The sequence below is a fragment of the Typopeltis vanoorti genome, chromosome 11 (assembly GCF_054136105.1).
Source record: "Typopeltis vanoorti isolate ZY-2024b chromosome 11, IOZ_Tvanoo_1.0, whole genome shotgun sequence".
NCBI classification, from domain to species: Eukaryota; Metazoa; Arthropoda; class Arachnida; order Uropygi; family Thelyphonidae; genus Typopeltis; species Typopeltis vanoorti.
The window spans coordinates 39,230,834-39,247,514 of NC_143559.1; the positions used below are offsets into that span (position 1 = coordinate 39,230,834).

The 16,681-nt window shown below is 34.2% G+C and overlaps 1 protein-coding gene across 6 annotated transcripts in view; it reads right to left on the minus strand.

Annotated features, from left to right (window-relative positions):
* The window catches only part of ex (FERM domain containing expanded), a 268,471-nt gene that overhangs the window by 219,262 nt on the left and 32,528 nt on the right, over positions 1–16,681 (minus strand). The window contains exon 1 of one of the 6 annotated variants that reach the window (XM_090400075.1): positions 2,102–2,279. The exons of 4 other annotated variants lie outside the window; for them this stretch is intronic. The gene's annotated coding sequence lies outside the window, so the exon portion shown is untranslated. Of the gene's footprint in view, positions 1–1,351; positions 1,373–2,101; positions 2,280–16,681 lie in introns of those variants that run through there. One more of the 6 variants, XM_090400078.1, reaches the window with a different exon arrangement.

The window sequence follows — 16,681 nt, forward strand, 5'->3', positions numbered from 1 at the left end:
GCTTTTTTTTTTTTTCTTTCTTTTTTTTTTTATTTGTGACTTCCATCTAAGAAAGGTGGTAAACCTATATTAGGGCTGTGGACGGACTAAGCATTTTTTTTATTCTTGTATTTTTTAAATTTTATTTTTAGTCCATAAATCCTGCTCCTAGATCAAACATGGAACTTTTTCGAGCCGCTTCAGACTCCAATAAATGGGGCGATGATCTCACACCGGACAATGAAATTCATCTACCACCTTGAAGGCAATCGTAAACATCCATGTTCACCGCGGAATTTGAACCCGCAGATTGCTGGTTGAAGAACGGGAACGTTAACCATTAGACCAACATGATTAATTTCATAGCAATGCGGCCTGTCAAAACTTTAAGGATAATAATTACAAAATAAGTGAAGTAAGTACTGTATATAAGAGAAATTTATTCTAATTTCTAATTCATTCCAAGTTTAACTTGCTACTATATTTAAGCATATTTTTGAAGTTCGATATTATATTCAAATCAATCACAGGTACTCTCTACTTTCTCAATTATAACTCTTAGTGATACGCAGAGCATAACCAATACTGAAGCGTATTATTATAATTATCAAACAACAGGAAAACTTCCAACGGAAGTTATGTTGTTTTTACTGATATCACTTTCATGGGATGAAACAGAATGAGTTACTATTCAAGTTTAATTAACAATGCTCATATTTTATATCTAAATATTACCGTATGCCCTTTCTATAGGTATTTTCATTTCATGTTTTACCGGTTCCATCAGTCCTTCCTTTTCCTCTAATCCAGTTTTACACGCGTAGCTGCTAGTCCATTTAAAGTTCAACTTCAAATTCACTGAGACAGTTCCTTTCATTTCATCTTCCTCTGGGCCAGTCTTCCTGAAATGTTCCTGGGGGATTATAACTTCCCCCAGTTCAAATTTTTAACCTCTTGACCACACCCAAGGGGGGATCCGGGGTCGAGAAGCCTTCACAGAGTAGCTGATGTGATAATCAGTAATATCTCAAGCACCATTGCCTCCTCATATTGATTCAAGTAATGCTGAATAGGTTCCTCACAACTACACACAAATGCAAAGAATCTATTTTATAAAATCAGCATATCTTATATTTTAAAGCAGTTGCACTACGTGTCACCATACTGGGAAATAGAAATAAAGTATCATTGCTACAACTGTCCCAGCTAATCATTTTATGAATATTTAATTCACTTACTTGAAGAAAGAAAGAAGTAACATATATTTAATCCTTGAGCACAGAGTAGCTTCATTTTATCAATTAACATTTTACATATATTTAAAATCATTATTTAAAAAAAAATCATTAATTTAATTTTTTTAAAAAAATACCTTTTTCTATAATAAACTGCTTTCTCATTTCAGAGACAATTCCACAAAAAAGCGAAGAGGGCCACTTATATTTGAAAAGAATTTTAGAACTGTAGACGGAATTCTAAATTTTATCGTGTTTCTCAATCGCTGATCAATGAATTCATTAAAATTATATTATTAGGTATTATATAGGTGGCTTTAGACTGGAAAATCTGAGAGGTGCCACAATCATAAAGTTCTGAATTCTAACCGACTAATTATCTAAAATTGCTATTTTAGAAATCTGAATCAAAAACGTCAATTTTATTTTGCAAACTGGGCAAGTGTTTATGGTCATCATAAGCTAGAGAACGATAGCTCTACATAATGTTCCATGTCACTGCAAAAAAACAAACAAAAAAATAACATCAGATACAGAATCACTATGTATGTAGGTATAGCAGCTGTTGATTCAATGTGTATTCTTTTCTTTATATAAATCATGAGATGGAATATTCCATTTTATATGGTTAATTATCTTATCCTGATCAAATAATTCATGCCAGAAATATAAGATGTTTAAGGGTTGTCTGAAAATTATATCATAAAGTAAAAATAAAGTAAACAAACAACTCGACAATAAACGTTAAGCTATAAAAAAGGGAAGGGCGAAGCATGATTAGTTTTATTATTAAATATTTAAACCTACCCAAGAAAAAATCTTAATGTTATATTCAGACTTTATAAATTACCAAACAAAATTTGAAAACATGTCTGAAAATATTTCACCTTTATCATTGTATCTTGGCAGAATTAAAAGCCTACATACCCGAAGGCGATTACCGGACAATGTAGCTTAATATACTGGGATCATGAACCTTGCGGTTATAATCCTGAAGGGGATGGATTAATAGTAGTAACCATAGCGAAGTATTAAAATCCTTACGGAACACCAAGAAATACCATGTGAGCATCCGCTACCTGAATCCCCATTTCAGACAGGTGCAAAGAGAGATGCTAGTGGTTAAAAATACGTCATCAGAAACAGTCACCGACACGAGTAAAGCCGCTAACCAATGGTGGGCAAGTGCGTGCCACCCCTTCGTTCACCCCACATGATTCGACACAAACATGAATCTGCAATAATATGCTGGTTGTCGCTCGCAGGCAAAATGAGAAAGGCAAGCGCAAAAACTAGCTACAAACAATGACGTAATTCAGTACGTGGGACCACCCTTCGCTCGGCGCAATTGACAAAACATGGAATGATTGTCAACGTTGCAACTGCGAAAGGCAACTCGTTGCGTAAAATAATGCATAAGTCACCTATTCGGGGCCTTGGAGATGCACATTTAAAATATTTCTACTTAACGAATCACAAATTCCTGTGATATAGGTCGTCATAGCAAGTAAATTTTTTTATTATTCTGTACTAATTTAAGGAGATGCAATAATCGCTGCTAACAATTCAGTTTTAACATTAAGGAACTGAAGTGAATTTATGAATTATAACGATTAAAATGACGTAATTTGTAGTATAGCTTCCCTCATTAACTGAAAATCGCTGAAATAATTGCAGAATTTGAAATACACAATTTCTTTTATACCTCATCCGGTTTAGGGAACGATGTTCTTAAAATAAGTATGATTAAAATAATTAACGATGAACAAGAGCTACTTTATGATGATAATCTGTGATCGTTTAATGTGTATTTGATTTTTGTTTGTTTGTTTGTTTTCATTTTTAGAAATATATTTTAGATCGTAATTATGAGCTAGGTTGGGGTTGAGCTGACTCTATAGATCAGTATATCATGTGTACCATGTCTCTAAATTGAGGGTGTGTTCTGGACGTCATGTTTCTGCAACGAAGAATAGTAAATTACTGGCGCAGGGGGAATCATGTTTTTATTCCAAAGAGATTAATCGCTACACTTGCCATATTAGTCTCACAATGGTTATTGCTCAAGTTGGTAGTCCTTAATTTGGTTTTAATTCAATTAAAAATGAATAAATAAATAAACACTACACAAAATTACACGCATCACCAACAATATTCTGGCGGTGGTGCTAAGAAAAGAAGAAAGCCATAGCGATGAAAAGGGAAGGTAACATATATTGTCATGAGAACTTCAATAGTTGGAAATAAGCGAACCAGGAGATGATATATATTTTTCTCTTTGTGTGTGTGTATGGCTAGTTCAACTTATAATGCGTCACTACAAAGGGTTGTTAATCGAAAAAGAAATTAATATTAGAAATGCCATCCTTTGACTAGCCAGGAACTCGCGCAAATGTTTCTCACATGATGTACAAGCTTTCAATACTGTCACCAGACATAACTACGCAAGCCAGATAATATAATAGCCAGATAATATATTATATAATAATATAATATAATGGTATTAATGAATGTAGGGACTCTCAAGATGATATAGTATTTTAAAATGTTTTTAAAGAGGCTTATAATGTACAAAATTAACAGGGCAATGAATATTGCCCAAGTGATTAATGCTTACACGAAACAATAAAACTGAATCGGCCAACCATTTTTGAAATGAATATAACTATCAGGGTAGCATTGCTCCAAAATAAACATACAAGAAGGCATGTATTATTTTGGCTTTAGTTTAAGCTGTAGCATCAAGGGCGAAAGAAAAAGAAGTAAAAAACGAAATTAGATGAAAGTAATTTAAGAAGCAACATGTACTGTATCATGAAAATTTGTCGATGGTGGTAGAAAGAGAGGGAATATTGCATTTATTTTTTTATTTTATTTTATTTTATTTTTTTGCACACTGGTGCATATAAACGAGCATGCTTTATAACAAATAGCTGCTTATAACAGTAAAAGCAAACATTGAGAAATGTTATTCTCTATAGCCAAAGGTTTTCTACTAATCTCCATTTTGTGGCCACTGAACAATCATTTGAAGATTGCAATATGCAGTCTTAGGTTTCAATTATAAATTTCATATCTAACATCCAGTATATAAATTATTTTTTTTTTGTTATATTGGCACTGAGAACACGTGACATTAAATAAGAAAACAAAAATTAAAGGAAATTTCGAGAAGTAAAGTTTTGATTCACAAATTTTGGCTCGCAAAAACCAGAGTAGAGATCCATCAACGAAGACCAGCTTTCATTAACTTCAGAAAAAAAACCAGATGCGTCAAAAGAGGAGCAGGATGTTTTGTTTAAAGTCGATTTTTCACTAACAAAATATTCAAGTAAGAGTTCGCGAACGGTGAACGATTTGATATTAGTGCACCTATTTTCCCACATCGGAATTATATTTTATACAAGCATTCTGCGATGAAATCTCACCCGGATGGGATTGGTTGCTCTGGAAAGTGGGCTAGTGTATTAAGCAACTGCATGGGTTCTCTAGTCAGTTTGTTTTGTTTGTGTTGAGTGGATGGAAAATTTCGGGTAGGAAAACTTAATGTTACATCCATTTAAGATTAGCTGGAAATTATAATTAATCTAATGAAGTCATATTTATGAAGGCAATTCCTCTGAGACAAGAGCGATGGAAAGATCTGATGAAAAAAGTCGTGACAAATGTGGTGCGTGAAGTCTTGACGTGGCTTTAGTAGCAATGGGAGGCATTTTGGCTGGAAAGACCTAAGTTCGAATCCCGTCTAGCACGTGAAGAACCTCAAACATTTCGAAGGAGAGCTAGCCGGTCTCGTACGGAGGTAGCAGTTTTCGGGAAATTGATTTTCCATTCCGCAAACCGGCCTATTAAAATACACGCAATGACCAGAGATAAACACTGGCCTCATAGCCTGAGTTACTTCGGCCGTAAATCCATAACAACCAACCAACTCTGGTAGCATTAGTCTGTCTAATAGTAGTTCCTAGAATTGCCAGTTTCCTCTTTTTGGAGAACTGTAGGAGTAAAGAAAAAAAATAATACTTTGGAAACGAAAATAAGTACGAGAGTTCGCCCCAATAAAGATACGCAAGCTACAGTGTTTTGTCTCGGTTTCACATGCATATAAAGATTGCCTTCATAAAGTGATTAAAATATTTTATTAGTTTCTCAGATAAAAAGGTTTTGCAACAAGTTAGTAATGGTGAGGGAATATTTTGTTATTATACACTACTGAATTCAGAGTTAGAAAAGCACTGCCTACAACAGTCATGGCACACTTTTTTTTCCCTTTTTTTTTTTTTGAATTACGGACTAAACAACTAAAACTAATGCTCTTCTTAATCTGTTTGGAGGACGACAAATCTGAGTCACCGACAAAGAAATGGTTGGCACCTAAAACACACAAATCCTGATTTCGTTTTTACCTCCACTAAGCAAAGGAAATAGTAAATTGTAAATGAAGAGGGTGCAAGAGTTAAATTAAAGCAGACAGCACAAAAATGTATTTAAATTTACTGTAGAATAATCGTAGATATCATGATTCTTCTGTTTTTGTATTTGACTAAAAATATTTTTCTTATTTACACTTTAATTTATTAGAGCCAGTATAAATTATATTTCTTTTAATGTTATTAATTTATACATTAAAAGGCGTATTCGTGCGTGTTGTTACGCGACCTTAAAGGAAAAAAAAAAAAAAACGGACTACAAAAGGTTCGTCACTGAATAGTGACAGTAGTGCTGATCACATACTTTACACACTGTACAAGTCAGTGCACTTTAAACTGTGCACTGACTTGTACAGTTTAAAGAAACATACACGCAACATTTAATAATAACCACACGCTCACTCAACTCACACACAAATACTTAGGAGCGTTTTCGACAGAGAGAGAGAGAAGGTATCCTGCTGGATTTAAAAAAAAAAAAATGGAAAAATAAAACAGAAAATTCAAACAGTACAATATAAGATACAGGTACTTTATTAATGAAAGACTAATAAACATTAAAACGAAGACATGTACAGGTAGGCTATCACTAACTTTGGAGTCTATGCATCAAAGAAAGCTAACAATAAAGTAGACAATCTTACAAACAATTGCATAACTAGCTCAATTGAGATGGTAAAAATGATTACGTAATTATGGCGGAGAACTTAATGCAGCAATTAGCCCATCCCCTCATTTTGAGGCATTTTTGGCGCTTATCGGATGAAGCTTTGAATGCAAAAGAACTAAGCAATTTTGCAACTATAATAACTGAAAATTAATTTTTTGTTATGCCATTATTTTATTCATTTTAACTTGAAAATAACCTCATGAAAAAACATTCCACATCAGCAGTAAGATTAATCGCTTTAAAACAGTTCCCTTCAAAAAACGAATTTTAAAAGGGAACTGCTATGAATAGCGAGGCTTAGTCGAACATACGACAGAATTACCTTATCCTGAAATGAAGCGATCAAGACTTATCGACAGTGCAGTCATTTAGTAAGATTGCCACTTTGCCCGCAGTGTTTGAGAATTGTTAAGCGAAGTTTCCCTGATTGTTGTCCACATCATTACATAGAGAAGAGAAATAACGATTTATTACATGAATTTTCGGTTCTCTCCGAAACTTAATCTTCTGATTCCATTGAGCCAAATTAACTAAAAAAAAATTTCAAAAAATCATCAACAGTAAGCTTTTTTTTTTTAATCTTGGTCTTCTGTTTCATACTCGAAGTAATAAAATAATCCCAAAGTAATCGAATCGTGCAATCCTTATCGCGCGAATTGGTTACTTTGATGTTTAGCACCTCACCTGCAAACGACCGCTGAATATAACAAAAGCTGCCCTTGTCGTCCTGCCTTTAACTTTTGCAACATGGCGTCAAAACAAATTAAAGAAACGAAAGTTTGAGCGCAAGTGACTGGGTTTATGTTCCAGTATTCCTTGGCCTAGGAGTAGGAGGATCAGAGCGTTCCTTATGTTCAAACCATATTTCTATTCATTTTCATACTATTGTTATATACCTTGAGTCACAATAGATACAAGAGGGCAATTAAGAGAAAATAAATTACATGGTGTTAATTTAATGAACATTACTAATCAGACATGTAAATGGAACATAACTATAAAAAAAAAAATCTTTAGTTTTAGCATCACGAAATACAATAGAATCATGCCCAATAATTTCATTTACAGCCACAAAAAAAAGAAAGGGGAAAAAAAGGGGATGGGGGTATGTGTTGACCAGTGCAATGGATTTTATTTGAAAGTTGTTTCGTGTGAGAGTATGCAACAATTTGAACGGAGAAGACCTCAGACTGTATATTATATTGTGGAACTGACGAAATTATAATACTTAAGAGTACTTATAATACTTCGTGTGTGCACGACCTTCGTTATAAGTTATTCTTCCGCTATTAAATCACATGATCCGAAATAGTATGTATAACCGCGTTTTATTATTATTTTTATTAGGGTTTCACTGATTCGAACTACTCTATTTGATTCTTTTCAGAACAGGTAAAAGCTGGTCAAAAGTTATGTACTTTATAATTTTGCTAGCGAATGGAGAGTGAAATTTACAAGCAACAAAGCCTTCAAATTATATAAATAAATTACAATCTGGTCATTTCTAGTTGTTTGTTATGTAACGATACCAACCAGAAAAATCGAATTAAATCTAATTGCAAATTTAGGATCTTGAAATCGCGTATTCAGTCATTCATAGATAATTGAAAATACTATCAGAAGACCCCCACACGTTTTAAGCAAGTCATAAAATCCCTAATCGTAGCCTCTATATGCAACGAAAATTAACGGGATGAATAAAAATTAAAATCTGCCTCAACTAGAAAAAAGCAATGAATAAAGTTGGATTGAGCTTTTAAGTACCGCCTTAGCAACTATGGCTATGAGGGACAATGTATTATGTCGGTTAATTGCATGTGTTCTTCTAGCCAGTTTGACTTTTTTGCGAGATTGAAAACCCTGCTAATCTCCAAGGTGTAAGACTACCTAAGTTGCTTTCAGAAAAGCTCTTATAAAGATTCTTGGCATAGAAAGGGATTCAAAGAACAAAGCAGGATAATAAGTTAACAGTTCCAAAAACAAATTGCTTCTTCATGTAATGTTTCGGAACTGTTTCGAATAAGCATTCCTGATTATCTGAAAAGTTATTACTTTGCGGGGCGGGGCGGGGACAAGAACGGCTAATTATTTAACGATCATGATTTTGCCGTATTAAAAAAAATGTAACAACGTTCTTCTTGCTATCTTCTTTAGTATATTCTGTGCCTGTATGTTACACGCCATGGTACAAACTTTCTAAAAACCAGGAAAACGTGAAAATGTAAGAAATCAGACAAATAATGAATTAAATAAGTAAGAAATCAATAACTAATTGATAAAACGTTTACACTACACTTGGCTTCACTCGTCGAACATGTCAGAATTCTACTGGCATATTATAAATGCCACCAAGTAAAATTCTGACCGATTATTATTTCTAGTACCCCGTCATTCATCAAATATTAGCTCTACTAAGACATTCACGAATGCTAATGTTAAGTTCCTTCCTGGTATTTTCATTTTTAACATGATTATGCCATTGATGCCAATCTGTTTACTTCCCTAAATTTTCTCAGCACTCTCATGTCCATGATCTTTGTTTGACGTTTTATTTCTAATCCCACTCTTATATATATAAGTCAAAACTAGTTTGAATTTGTCTTGTATACAGCTAGTTTTTAGTGTTTTGATTAATTTCACTCTTATTCAATATACATTTATTTAGTTACCTCACCACCGTACTGTAGCGGTTTTGGTTATTCTGTTTAATTTCCATAGAATTTACTATCTTCACTAAAAATTACCTAAATAAAAGAATACAAATGTAATACATTTTCAGTCATTGCCGTTTTTTCTGCCGAATTTCGTACTAAATTTGTTACAGCAGTTATTCAATTTAGTTAAGGAATCTTGCAGACTCGCACTGGATTTGTTTAAGAGAATAACCATACTGCATAATATCTCCAAGTTTAATATCAGATCACTTTCCTTCATAATGTGAAGGATATAGATCTGAATAACAGTGAGCATCCTTGTCTTACACCTGATTTTATATCAGGCCATCTTCCTGTGCCTTTCAATTCTATTAATTATAGCTTAAATATAGACTATATATTGCTCGATATAACGTCCAGGTTACACCATATAACTGTAGCGTTGGGGTTGTGAATAGCTTTTCTCTTGGGTTGTTGTCTTTTTTTCTGATCTACAAAACTAGATACACAACCTTGTTACATTCCTATGATTTCTTAACTGCTTTTCTTAAGATGAAAATCTGATCCTGACAATCCTTTTTGGCATAAAATTAGAGCCTAAGAAAAATTGTGCAAGTTTCTCTTCCACAATTTTTCTTAGGCTCTTAAGTACGCGTATGCTTACATAAATCTTATATGGATCACTCAGCAGGAAAATTCTGTAGTTCTCACATTCACTTTTATATTGCTTTTTATAGATGGATAGAGATATCTACCCTAATTATCCAGAATTCCTTTTAAGAGTAAATCTCAATACATTCGTGGTCTGGAAGAGCGAGACGGATAAGAAAGAAAGAGGATTTATCAGATACTGAAAATAAGTGAAATAGGAACTGGTACAACAGACCACAGAATTCAACAATTGTATATGTTTTATACAGGATAGCCATAAATAAAGAGGTGTTCAGAGCCCTGTAGCGAAAAATATACTGATAGAAATTCAACCAAACTTGGTGTAAGTACACTCTGGAACATGGGATTTTTATTTACAGAAGATAAAATAGTACAAAATTCGTGCTATAAGCTCCTGATATTTACTAAAATAAAGAGCCAAAAGGCCTTCGGCGAGGCAAAATTATATAAATTAAGTGGATATTAAATCCGACATCATTTCAAAGCCGAATATAGAAACTATAAAGTTTCGTGAAAAAAATTGACCAGAGATATTTGATTAATCTTACTGTTTCTACTAACGAGTTGGTGGATATAAGGAAGACTGAAACGGTTTCACGTCATTCTGATAAGACTGAAGTGCTATGGAGCTCATCTTACCGGAACGTGCGATACTAGTCAAACTTTACTATCAACAACGAGGTAACGCTAATACCGCGCTTCGAGAATTCCGGCATTTCAAGGATAGGAGAAAAGGTCCAATGACAGCAAGAAATCTTAGAAAAGTGATTTTACGATTTGAAAATAGTGGATCTTTAACAGTGAGGCAGGCCAAGACGAGGGCGTAAACGGATTATTCTTTAACAAGTTGACGAAGTTGCAACTGCCGTCGTGGAACACGGAATGAATAACGCACAAGGGTTCAGCAGTGCTCGGACAATATCAAGGCAACTGGACATGCCATACTCAACTGTGTGGAAAATCCTGCATCAAATGCTGAGGTTTTCCCCCCCACAAGATCTCCCATAGTCAAAGCATCTTCTCTGCTGCATCTTTCGATACCTAACAGCAGAGACGGTACAAGTACTTTTTGCAATTGAGTTTCCCATACTCAAGCAAAACTTGAGTATGGGAAACTCGAGTGCAGTTTGCCATGACGTTCTTTGCTCGAATGGAAGTGGATGATGCATGACCGTGGAAGATTTTGTGGAGTGACGAGACAGATTTTTATCTGAACGGTAGCGTTAACTCACATAACTGCCGCATTTGGGCGACAAATAACCTTCGTGTTTCATCAGATCCTTTTACACTCACCGAAGTAACAGTGTGGTATGATTTGACTGCATCCTTTATTATCGGTCCGTACTTTTTCGAAGAAATTCGCCCAACAGGGCGAAGTTCTTCGAAAAAGTATTTGTACTGTCTCTGCTGTTAGGTATCGAGAGATGCAGCAGCGAAGATGCCTTGAATACCATATCCATGCAGGACGGAGCACTACCTCAACATTGAATTGCTAGTACAGCGAATGTTACAAAAGCACGTCACAGAACGCAGTGATCAGTCGTTCATTCCCTACAGCATGGCTACCTCGTTCGACTGATCTCAACCCCTGTGACTTTTGGTTATGGGGCCATCCGAAACGTTTGGTGTATGAAGGACATGTTCCTGATTTAGCAACATTGAAAGACAGAATGCGAGACAAATAATGGATCTGTTACGTTCCGCTGTAAAAAATGTCATTCACAGAATGACACGCAGAACATCTGAAAGGAGGACATATTGAACCACATCTGTAAGTATCCGAACACGAAAATTGATTTATTGTCTCTTCTAGCCATTACTGTTTAATTAATATGTCCCCTGGTGGCGAATTTTGCACTATATTTTATCTTCTGTAAATAAAAACCCCATGCTCCAGAGTGTACTTACACCAAGTTTGGTTGAATTTCGCCCAATACATTTTGCGCTGTAGGGCTCTGAACACCTTTTTAATTATAACCATTCTGTATATTAGAAAAGAACCAGCTGCTACGTGAAGTCAATTAAATTCCAGGGTGCGGTTCAGAAAGCTGCACAAACAAACTGTAACAGATCATCTTATTTATAAAATTTACATAGAGCCATAAACCGTCCGGTCCTAAAGATTGATTTGGAATTTGATTTGAATTACAGTTTAATCAAATAAGGCTATAGAAGCCAGCCTAAAAACAAATTCAAAGAAGTTCGCTTTATATGCACAATCAACTTTGATGTTTCCTGTTCAGCTTCAAATGTGATCCGAATATGAAGCACATTTTTTAAGACGCTGCTTGTGTTTACTGAGTGCATATCCTTGAAAATACCAGCTTGAATGGTGAAATGAAACACTTTAGTTTTCCAATTAGTTGCTGTTTTTTTTTTTTTTTGAAAATAAGTATCCTTCGTTTATTGAATTAATTCAGGTGTTAAACTGTTTTATTTCGCCTACTTTCTAAGCCATCCACAATCTTAACAACCTGCTGTTCAATCTAAAGATATTAAGCGAGTTTCTTGCTACTGTTTTGAAGGAATCATTACTTACGAAATGCACATTTGTGGTTAAGTTGACCAAAAGAATTCTATGGATAACTCAAATGATAAACATTATTAAGTTTATTATTGTGTTTAATAATTTTGGGTGAAATGCGATACTGCATAATTCTGTTTCTTTCCCAGATTTAAAGATAAAAAAAAAATAACCCATTTCGATGAAAGAAAAATGAGAGGAATTAAAGTACACATCATTTCATAAATGATTTCTAATCAAGGAACATGCTATTTTCCCATTATTAATTACCTAATTACAATTAGGAAGTATTAAAATACACCGACCAAATGCAAATTTTAGTTGCCGTTTTAGCAAGTCAGTCAAAGCTGAAACGTGTGTCGATCTCCTTCCCGTGTTCATTCTCATCCTTGGCCCACAGGATAAAATACATACCTGAGCGGTAATTTCTCTTCGTTTCCCCTTGACTTCCATCCCCATCTGAAAACCGGTTATGCCTCAAGCAAGTTTTCTTCCCGCCGCACTGAACATGACATACTCTCTAAGCGGAGGTTAAAAAAAAAAAAAAATCGACCGTGCTATGCCTGAAAGTTGTGACTAGTGTTGGCAGGGAGGTGCAATTTATCGTCAAGCACCTCCTTTTTCCCTTACTACTGAACAGCGTAAGAGGTCGCTCCCTTGAGGCCTCCACTTCAGCTCTTCAGGATATCGACCTCTCATTGTTTCATTTGTCACTGAACGTGACTATCTCCTTTCACTAAGATATGCTCTGGCTTGTTGTATTATCAGCTTCACAAACCAAGTAAAGATAGAGCCAGTTTCACTGCCAGCTGTAAAATGTAACACTGTAAATAATATCTTTATGTGAGGCTGCATCACTACCTACCTAGTATTAAAACAATTAATGATGTTCTAAGATTACTACTGTATGGATATTGTAACAACTACTTCGCGTGATAAACGACCAAACAATCAAAGTTATTTTTCTAAACAAAGGTGTCAACTTTATCAGCTCCAAGAACACACACACTTCAATTAATCAAGGGAGAATTAAACAAAAAGTATAGATGCACTAAAACTAAAGCAATAAACAGTAAAATTTCACAACTATGAAAAACGCAAAGGGAAAATGGAAAAACTAGAAAAAGTTATTAATTAATGTATAATTGATAAGACGTTAATGTGATACTGCAACTGGATAACAGCTCAATAATCATTCGATAATATGTTGCTTAAGATGTTGAAGCCCAAAGATTACAACCAATATCTTATCGGCTGCATATTTTCACGAAGATAAGTGGAGACCACACACACAAACCAGGGCTCTACCTCAAGGAAGGCACTGAATTGCATTAAAGAACACTAGAAAACCAATGCTTGGCATAAAACCATAAGCATTTCAATTGATAATAAAAGAAATATTAATGACTGTAACAATTATAAAGGCATTAGATGACTGAATTCGGTATATAAAATTTATACTACAATTCTGAAAAAAAAAAAAAAAAAAAAAAAAAAAAAAAAAAAAAAAAAATCAGTTTTAGGAATGATGCTAGAAAAACATTTTACAAAAATGTCCATTAGAAAAAATTGATTGTGTAAAATGAATAGAAATAGCCAAAATTTAAGTGCTTGAATATTTTATTATAATTACAATAATTAAGATGATAAAAATAAACACTTAAGGGTGCGTTAAGTACCTATTTCGCTTTGAAGAAACCAAAAATAGTGTAACATCATTCTAGCATTTCATTTTCCCTGGTATCACTGCTCTATTGCCCTGACAATTGAGCAGTGATACCAGGGAATACTACTGCTCTAATAGTTCCATCGGGACATAACTGTCCCGATGGAACTATTAGAGCAGTATCCTATTCAATATCCTATTCAAAGCAGTATCCTATTCAAAATTTCAGTCAATGACGAATCATCCTATTCGTCATTGACTGAAATTTTCAAGAAAAGTCCAGAAGAGAATGAAAGAAGTTAATCTTCAGCCACATTGTGTTACGTTATCTAGCTGTAAGTTCATTAACTAGTTCTTTATAATGTCCAACTTTATTGGTGAATAAAACCCTTCAAAAATATCTCTGAACAATTTTCAGGCTTTCAGTTTTATGTTATATAGACTTTTGAATGAGTCTTTTAATTCTTGTAACAAATATATCTTCTAAAGTTTAGCTTGTAAAATTCCGGAAATCTTAAATACTGGAATTTTGGTCTATTGCTTTAAACAGTTTTTTCACGAGATCCGGTTTTATTTACAACCGCGGCAGGAATATTATCTGACAAGCATCGAGAGGAGTGCGTTTTATGTTCTCTCTTCCTGGTGAAAAATCTCTTGAAAAGACGCCACCATTATTATCCTGCTATCTCGTAAGCAAAAAAGACAATGTGTGGTTAATCTTCCTTGAATATTTAGTAGTAATACAATTACTTGTAAATCGCTTCCATCTACCTGGACATATTTTTAAGTCATTCATACTTGTGCGTGTTCAAATGGTAGACACAGAAGACTTATTATTATAATACAACGAAAGTGTTTTCGTCCTAGGTATAATGCTAAGAATTTTCCATGAAGGAAAATTTTTATTGTGAAACAAAAAACTTTACATAAAGTTTATTTTTTTCCTTTTTGTATTGCTTCATGAAGTTCAATAGCGTATTTTCAGGTGTATGCATCAAAACGGGTGTCTTTTGAACTCGAATATATGAAGTTTTGGCAGCAGCGCAAGCTGTTTAATGAGTAAACTAGTTTTTTAAAACAATATTTTTATTGATATCACAAATATGTATAATAAATGTTTCGATTTACTTAAATGCAATTCAATTTTTGAATAATTGGAAACGTGGCCTTCTTCTTCAACCTTCTGGTTCTGTCCACTGCAGGACGAAGGTCTCCCCCATGATTTTCCAGATCACTCGGTTTTCTGCCTCTCCCATCCATCTCACTCCTGCAATTTGTTCCAATTCATCTCTCCACCTTCTTCTCGGTCTTCCTCCATCCATTTGGTCTCCACTCTGTTGTTTTTCTAGTCCATCTCCCGTCACTGCATCTGGCAATATGGCCAGCCCATCTCTACTTAGCCTGTTTAATGTATTTTACAATATTCATGACACCTGTTTGAGATCTTATCCAGATATTTGTCTTCCTATCTATTAATGTTATTTTTAGCATACTTCTTTCCATACGATGTTGTGTTGCTCTCAGCTTTTTGTTTAGGGCTTCTGTTAAAGTCCATGTTTCTCCTCCATATGTTAGGACAGGAAGTATGCACTGGTCGAAAGCTTTCCTTTTTAGACTCATAGGGATGTCACTTCTGAATATGTCTCTCATTTTCCCATAAGTCATCCATCCAAGGTGAATTCTTCGTTCAATCTCTTTTCTTTGGCACTCCTCAAAGGATAACAATTGGCCCAAATATACATATGAAGTAACTTGTTCTATTTCATGGTTTTCAACTTTGATAGCTCTATGGTTTATGTATTTATTCATCATTATTTTTGTTTTTTCTCTATTTATTTTTAATCCAATTTCTCTGGAGGCTTCATTTAGCTGATTTAGCCTTTCTTCCAGATCTTCAAGATTATCGGCTATTAGGACAATATCACCTGCAAATTTCAGATGATGCAGTCTTTCTCCATTTATGTTTATTCCTTTTGTTTCCCAATCAAGGCTTCTAAAGACTTCCTCTAGTGCAGTTGTAAATAATTTGGGAGATATGGCGTCACCTTGCCGGATGCCTTTTTGTATTGGGAACTTTTCACTGTTTTTATATAATTTAATTACAGAAGTTGCATTATTGTAAATATGTTTTAGTGTGTCAATATATGGTTTCTCAGTTCCCTGGGTTTCAAGTGCTTTTAGTGTTGCAGATGTTTTAACTGAATCAAATGCTTTTTCATAGTATATATAGGCCAGACGTAAGGGTTTATTGTATTCAATTGATTTTTCAATGAGCTGTCTTAATGTGTGAATATGGTCCGAAGTATTGTAATTCTTTCTAAATCCAGCTTGTTTACAGGATTGCATTCCCTCTAGTTTAGATTTTATTCTATTATTTATAATTTTTGTGAAAACTTTATATATGGTGGGGAGTAGGCTTATAGGTCTTTAGTTTTTAATTTCTTCCTTACTATAACATAAATAAAAATAAATATTTTTATTTATGTTATAATTTATGTCTGATGATATTTGATCAGATATTTACACAGGGAAAATATTTTTTTCCCTGTGTAAATATCTGATAAATTTACACAGGGAAACAACTTGAATTTTCTCACTTAACTTTCTAACAAAACCCGCAGCTCGTGAACCACACACCCACCCACCCACATACACAAAAGGATTGTGAGACATACAAAAATATTTTGGGAAAATTTAGAGAAAAGAGCAAAGCTAATAATAATGGCAACTATCTGTTGGATTTCTGCTCAGGACATGGACTGATTATTACTAACACCATGTTCCAACATAAAAATGTGCACAAATTCACATGGAGAGAAGATGCTAGGAATAAGAAAAGTCTCATTGACTA